This window comes from Oryctolagus cuniculus, chromosome 11 (genome assembly GCF_964237555.1).
Source record: "Oryctolagus cuniculus chromosome 11, mOryCun1.1, whole genome shotgun sequence".
Lineage (NCBI taxonomy): Eukaryota > Metazoa > Chordata > Mammalia > Lagomorpha > Leporidae > Oryctolagus > Oryctolagus cuniculus.
In genome coordinates, this window is record NC_091442.1 from 72,295,593 (window position 1) to 72,302,964 (window position 7,372).

Genomic DNA, 7,372 nt, shown 5'->3' on the forward strand with positions numbered 1-7,372 from the left:
ATGCTGACACTGCAGATGGCGGCTTTACCCATTACACCACAGCACTGCCATGTCTAATATTTTTAAAAGATGTATTTTTTATTTATTTGAAAGGCAGAGTTACAGAGAGAGAGAGACAGAGAGATTGATTTATTTCCCAAATGGCTGCAATGGCTGGAGCTGGGCTAGGCTGATGCCAGGAGCCTGGAGCTTCTTCTGGGTCTCCCACCTGGGTGCAGGAGTCCAAGGACTTGGGCCATCTTCTGCTGCTTTCCCAGGCCATAGCAGAGAGCTGGATTGGAAGTGGAGAAGCCGGGACTTGAACCGGTGTTCACATGGGATGCTGGCATAACAGGCAGAGACTTAACCTACTACACCACAATGCCTGCGCCTGTTTAATATTTTTAATGCAAACATGTTGTACTACTTTATTGATGATTTATTTCATTAAAACTGGAGAATTAGTCCATGATTCCAGGTGAATAAATGCAGCATCATTTTGTGGTTTTCAGTGGTGAAACAGTTTCATAAATTATAAACTGTAGTTCCGAGACTCATTGACTACGTAAAGTCAGGAAAGGCCTAGAACTTCCCTGCTTGGGAATCTATGCTTGAGGCTGTTCATATTTTTAAAACGCTGCTCTTTTCTTATTAAATTGACCAAAAGCCATCTATCACACCTGGGATCAGCATGAATTCATACTATACTGACTAGAAAGTACAACATTGCAGTTTGCTTGTGGGTCTTACCTAGGATAGGTGTAGTTTCTATGCTATACGTGTTTTGAAAGGTTGAAAATAGTTCAGTTGAGCTCCATAATCGCCTTTGAGAACCCTCAAGGATCCTGACCCCTCCCAAGTATGTTCCACCCCCACAGCGCCCCAGGTTGGGAGCTTCCTCCTTAGGCAGGGGTTGACATGGATTCTCAGAGGGTACAGGTGTTGTGGTCTTGTACCCTGACCACTAGTAGTCTGTTGATACTGTGTCATCATCATCTCCTTTTTAAAAAAAATATTTATTTATTTATAAGTCAGAGTTACACAGAGAGAGAAGGAGAAGCAGGGGGAGAGAGAGAGAGAACGCGCGAGCGAGCGAACTTCCATCTGCTGGTTCATTCCCCAACTGGCTGCAACAGCCAGAGCCGTGCAGATCTGAAGCCAGGAGCCAGGAGCTTCTTCCAAGTCTCCCAAATGGGTGCAGGGGCCCAAGGACTTGAGCCATCCCATCTTCTACTGCTTTCTCAGGCCATAACAGAGAGCTGGATCGGAAGTGGAGCAGCCAGGATTCCAACCAGCGCCCATATGGGATGCAGGCACTGCAGGTGTGGTTTTACCTGCTGCACCACAGAGCCGGTGTCCACACTTGCATCTTCTCAAATGGAAGTCTGTGCCTTCCCAAAAGGAAATTTACTAATTATTATTCAGTTCTGAGTCACTGGCAGAAAATAGTAGAGGAGGCTAAGAGGGAGGCTGGGAATTTATTTCCATGGCTCCTCCCTTGCTGAGTCACCACAGCTGCCTGCAAACTCTGTCTGAAGGTGACAGCTCATTGGGCTGCTCTCTCCATACAGTTGTTCCCTGGTTCCAAAAGCCAGGCCCTTCTTCAGATAATTTTTAAAACTATGCTGTTAAAGATGTACATTTGCAGCCACTGCAGCCATCTTGGGAGAGAACCAGTGGCTGGAAGATCTCTTTCTCTCTCCCTCCATGTGTGTGTTTAACTCAGTCTTTCAAATAAATTAATAAATTTTAAAAAGAAAAAGCCAAATAATTCATCTCAACAGGTGCAGATAAGAAGCACAAAGGGGTCAGTATTGTGGCATAGTGGGTTATGCCACTGCCTGGGATACGGGCGTTGCATATGAGCAATTGCTCAAGTGCTGGCTGCTCTACTTCTAATCCAGCTTCCTGCTAATGTGTCTGGGAAAGCAGCAGAAGATGGCCCAAGTACTTGGGCCCCTGCAACCATGTGGTGATCTGGATGGAGTTCCAGGCTTCTGACTTCAACCTGGCTCAGGCCTGGCTATTGCAGCCACTTGGGGGAATGAACCAGTAGATGGAAGATCTCTCTCTGACACTATATTTCTCTTTCTCTCTCTGTAACTCTGCCTTCAAATAAATGAATAAATCTTAAAAGAATCCAAATGATGTACATTTTTCCAATGTTTTCTTAAGAACAATGCTGCAATGAATAATTTTGTGTATATGTAGATTTTTTCTTGATAAGGACTTAAAGGATTCTTGGGTGCTAACTGAAATAACTTTGGAAAGCTAGGCAGTGAGATGTCAGAAAATAGAATGATGAAACTAAGATTATAAAGTACCTACAATGACAAGATCTTTAGTATGATCACTAGGATCATAAGATCATAGCTGTGAGTAATGGAGGTATGGCAAGGAGCAGAACAGGCTATGGAGTGGAGGAATTAAAAAAAAAACTGAGAGACTTTGATGTTGGAAGGATAACTTAAGTTATTTATTAAAATCAACGAGAATTAAGATTTAATGGGGCCGGCACTGTGGCGTAGCAGGTAAGGCCACTGCCTGCTGCGCCTCCATGTGGGTGCTGGTTCAAGTCCTGGCTGTTCTACTTCTGATCCAGCTCTCTGCTATGGCCTAGGAAAGCAGTGGAAGATGGCACAAGTCCTTAGGCCCCTGCACCTGCATGGGAAACCCTGAAGAGGTTCCTGGCTCCTGGCTTTGGATCAGCCCAGCTCTGGCTGTTGCAGTCATCTGGGGAATGAACCAATGGGAGAAAGACCTGTCTCTCTCTCTCTGCCTCTGCCTCTCAAATAAATCAATAAATCTTAAAAAAAAAAAAGATTTAAGAGAGAGATTATCAGACTTAGCTGATACCATTGCAAAACAAATATGGTTCCAGGTGTCAATAGATGACAGCAAAATTAACATTTTTGGGTGTATTAATCTGATAACCTGAGATTTAATGCTGAGAAATTTTAGGGAGGAGAGTGAGAATAGTCTAAAAGTAGCACTGAGGAGCAAAGAGATGGCCTATCCCAACCCTACGTCCAGATATATGGGAGAAAAAACAGCCCCTACTTACGATAGCTGCAGGGGTAGTGACAGCCTCAGGCAGAGCCAGAGTCTAGAGCAAGCAGGTGAATCAACTGTTTGAAAAAGAGGTAAAGGACGCAGGGGATTTGGCTGCTGATGGATAAATTCCAGAAAGCACCAAAGAGGGATTTCATTCATTAAAGATGCACTGGTCACAAGCAGTCCTCTGGCTGCAGTTTGCCAATCATTATTCATTGCAAAAAGTTCATCCTTTACTAGTTTTTTTAGGAAGAGTTAGAAGGAACCATGACACCTGGGTTTTTCCATGTTTGGAATTCCCCATAAGTCTTTATATTTGAAAGACAATTTGGCTCGACCTAAAGGACTGTGTCTACTGTCTCAACTTGAGAGAGTACAGTGCAGAAATTTAAGGCCAGCCCGACATTTCTTCTTTACAAGCAACTTGATTTGCAACCTCTCCAAAGATTATTTTCTTTGTACTCCATAGCTGTAATATGTCTGGAAAATAATACATTCATTCAATAAAAGTATGCACTTTTTAAATTGAGAAGTTATTTTTAAGATTTATGTATGTATTTGGGGGCCAGTGCTATGGTGTAGCGGGTAAAGCCACCGCCTGCAGTGCTGGTATCCCATGTGGGCACCAGTTTGAGAGCAGGCTGCTCCACTTCCCATCCAGCTCTCTGCTATGGCCTGGGAAAACAGTAGAAGATGGCCCAAGTGCTTGGGCTCCTGTACCCATGTGGGAGACCCGGAAGAAGCTCCTGGCTCCTGGCTTCAGATTGGCACAGCTCCGGCCATTGTGGCCAACTGGGGAGTGAACCAGCGGTTGGAGACCTCTCTGCCTCTCCTCTGTGTAACTCTGACTTTCAAGTAAAATAAGTAAATCCTTAAAAAAAGATTTATGTATTTATTTATTTAAAAGGTGAGAGAAGAGAGAGAGAAAGAGAGAGAGAGAGAGAGAGAGAGAGAGAGAGAGAGAGAATCTTCTATCTGGTGGCTCAAATGCCTGCAACAGCCAGGGCTAGGCCAGGCAGAAGCCAGGAGCCTGGAACTCCATCTGGGTCTCCACGTGGGTTCAGGGGTCCAAGCACTTGAGCCATCTTCTGCTGCTTTCCCAGGCACATTAGAAGAGAGCTGGATTAGGCTGGCGCCACGGCTCACTAGGCTAATCCTCCGCCTAGCGGCGCCGGCACACCGGATCTAGTCCCGGTCAGGGCGCCGGATTCTGTCCCGGTTGCCCCTCTTCCAGGCCAGCTCTCTGCTGTGGCCCGGGAGTGCAGTGGAGGATGGCCCAGGTGCTTGGGCCCTGCACCCCATGGGAGACCAGGAAAAGCACCTGGCTCCTGGCTCCTGCCATCAGATCAGCGTGGTGCGCCGGCCGCGGCGGCCATTGGAGAGTGAACCAACTGCAAAGGAAGACCTTTCTCTGTCTCTCTCTCTCTCTCTCACTGTCCACTCTGCCTGTCAAAAAAAAAAAAAAAAAAAAAAAGAGCTGGATCAGAGGTGGAGCAGCTGGGACTTGAACCATCACTCTTATAGGAGGCCGGCAGCATATGCAGCTTAACCCACTGCATCCTGACACAGCCCCAAGAAAAGTTTTAAAAATTTTTTATCTTTAAGTATTTCTTTGTTGCATCATTTTGGATCTTTTCCTTGGCAGGCATATTTATCAGTTTTTAAAAACCTCCTTTTTCTGTACAAACTATTTTGTTTTTAATTCTTTTTGACTATATATTTTCATCTTATTTTGTTGGTTTTCTTATTCATTTTCTCTGTTTCCTAATATCTCTTCCTCAGTCTCACTTATTTCTCATTTGCCTTTAATTTTTTCTGTACCAGTTTTGCTTGTTCTATCCTTCTCTGCTTGCTTCCACCTTGCAAATCATTATTTTCTGCTATTTCACTCTAATGACTCTCTTCCTTGAATTCCTTTCTGCTTTATAGTTTTCTTTTTACAGAGATGATTGCCTCAGTTTTTTTCCTTTACAAATTCAGGGAAAGATATTTTCCTTTTTTTTCTTTTCAACTTTTATTTAATAAATATAAATTTCCAAAGTACAACTTTTGGATTATAGCAGTTTTTCCACCCATAAGCTCCCTCCCACCCGCAACCATCCCATCTCCCACTCCTTCTTCCATCCCATTCTTCATCATGATTCATTTTCAATTATCTTTATATACAGAAGATCAACTTAGTATATACTAAGTAAAGATTTCAACAGACTGCACCCACAAAGACACCCAAAGTATAGAGTACTGTTTGAGTAGTAGTTTTACCATTAATTCTCATAGTACTACACATTAAGGGCAGAGGTCCTACATGAGGAGCAGGTGCACAGTGACTCCCGCTGTTGATTTAACAATTGACACTCTTATTTATGATGTCAGTAATCACCCGAGGCTCCTGTCATGAGCCAGGTGCTTCCTCCTGGTCTCCCATGTGGGTGCAGGGAACCACTTGGGCCATCCTCCACTGCCTTCCCGGGCCACGCAGAGAGCTGGATTGGAAGAGGAGCAACTGGGACAGAATCTAGCGCCCTGACCGGGACTAGAACTCAGGATACTGGCGCCGCAGGCTGAGGATTAGCCTAGTGAGCCACGGCACTGGCCAAGGAGCCTTTTTCACTGTGTATTGGCTCACTTCACTGCTGCCACATGAACAGAGTGCTTCCCGCAAACATGGCTGATTTGTGGGAGTCTGTGCAGTCTCACTTGCACTTTCTTTCTGAATCAAACTGAGCACAGGGGACTTTTGTTGCTACAGTTCCAAGATTCTCTTTTTCACAAAAAGCATAAGTTTCTGAAACTCATGCTGTGTTCCTTTCCCTCAGAAGTTACATTTTTCTAGCTCTACCTACAAGAGCCTTCTTGCCGCTGAGATTTGTCTCTGTTTTCCCCTCTACTTTTGCCCAGTTTCTGCTCCATCTCAGCTGCTTTTTGTGACCTCTCACCCATGTTTTTGAATCTTAGCAGTACATGTTTCTGCTTACAGCAGAAAGACATGGGTTTGTGGATTTGGGGGAGTGTGGGTTATATGCATACACATATATTTAAGATTTATTTCTTTTTTTGCAAGGAAGAATGACAGAGAGAGAGAGGCAGAGAGAGAGATAGAGAGAGAGAGAGAGAGCTTCCATCAGCTGGTTTACTCCATAAATGGCTAACCATTACATTAGGGCTGGTTTAGCCCAAAGCCAGCAGCTGGGAACTCCATCTGTGTCTCCCATGTGGGTGGCAGGGGCCCAAATACTTGGGCCATCTTCTGTTGCTTTCCCAGGCACATTAGCAGGGAGCTAGATTGGAAGTGGAGCAGGTGGTAGGTTAACTTTTAACTTGATGCTTTTGTAATCCTGTTAGCTCCTGAATGATGTCCAAGGATGGAAGGAGGAAATATTGATATACTCATTCATGTTCATATCAGAAGTCCGCTCTAATTTTTTAGAACAGTGATATTCACATTTTAAGGGCACTCAGAAATCTATACACATGTGGCTTGGAATCCTCTCCTAATGATACTCAAAATAACAGATTTTTATATTTAAAGTTTCTTTTAAAATCATTTAATCAGCTCTGTTAATAGGAAATGTACATTCGTGTCAAAAATAGAGATGACTCATCTCTTGGCTAGGACTTTTTTCTAAGAATTATTTATGTATAAGTTAGAAAGGCAGAGAGAGAGAGAGAGAGAGAGGGAGTCTTCCATCTGCTAGTTCACTCCCCAAATGGCCACCAACAGCTAGGGCAGGGCCAGGCTGAAGTCTGGAGTCCTGAACTCCATCAGAATCTCCCACGTGGCCAGGACCCAAGTATTTGGGACTTGGTTAAGTCTTATGGGGAGCCTCATAATTACCGTATGCTGGAAATTCCAAGACCCTAAAAGACTAATTAAGAAGTTTGTCTTGTTTATTTACTTAGTATAAAATATCAGGCTAAACATTATTCAGGTATTTTCCACACTGGTTCAAGTTCTATAGCTCAAGGTCAGATTCTATAATTATCTGAATCATTGAGGCTTGAATCGGCATTTCTGGCATTGAACTGGGGACAGAGGCCTAGTTCTTGCATCCCAAAGTGTTTGCTGGTCTGGCAAGAATCATTTCACACAGGGTGATGTCAGAGTATTTTTGGTCCAGAGAGATACTTATGTAAAACAGAAACTGGTTGATTTATCTTGATTATATTAATGACAACACAGTTATGTCTCAACTACGCAACTTTTGAGCTGTGTGGACCGTACTGAAGCAGAGTGCAGCTGAATTTCTATTGCATACTTTTGTTACTGGTGGTATGGTTGCGATCAGCAGTTTCAGGAAGGAGCCAAACAGACTGAAATTTAGAATAATTTTGTGATTCA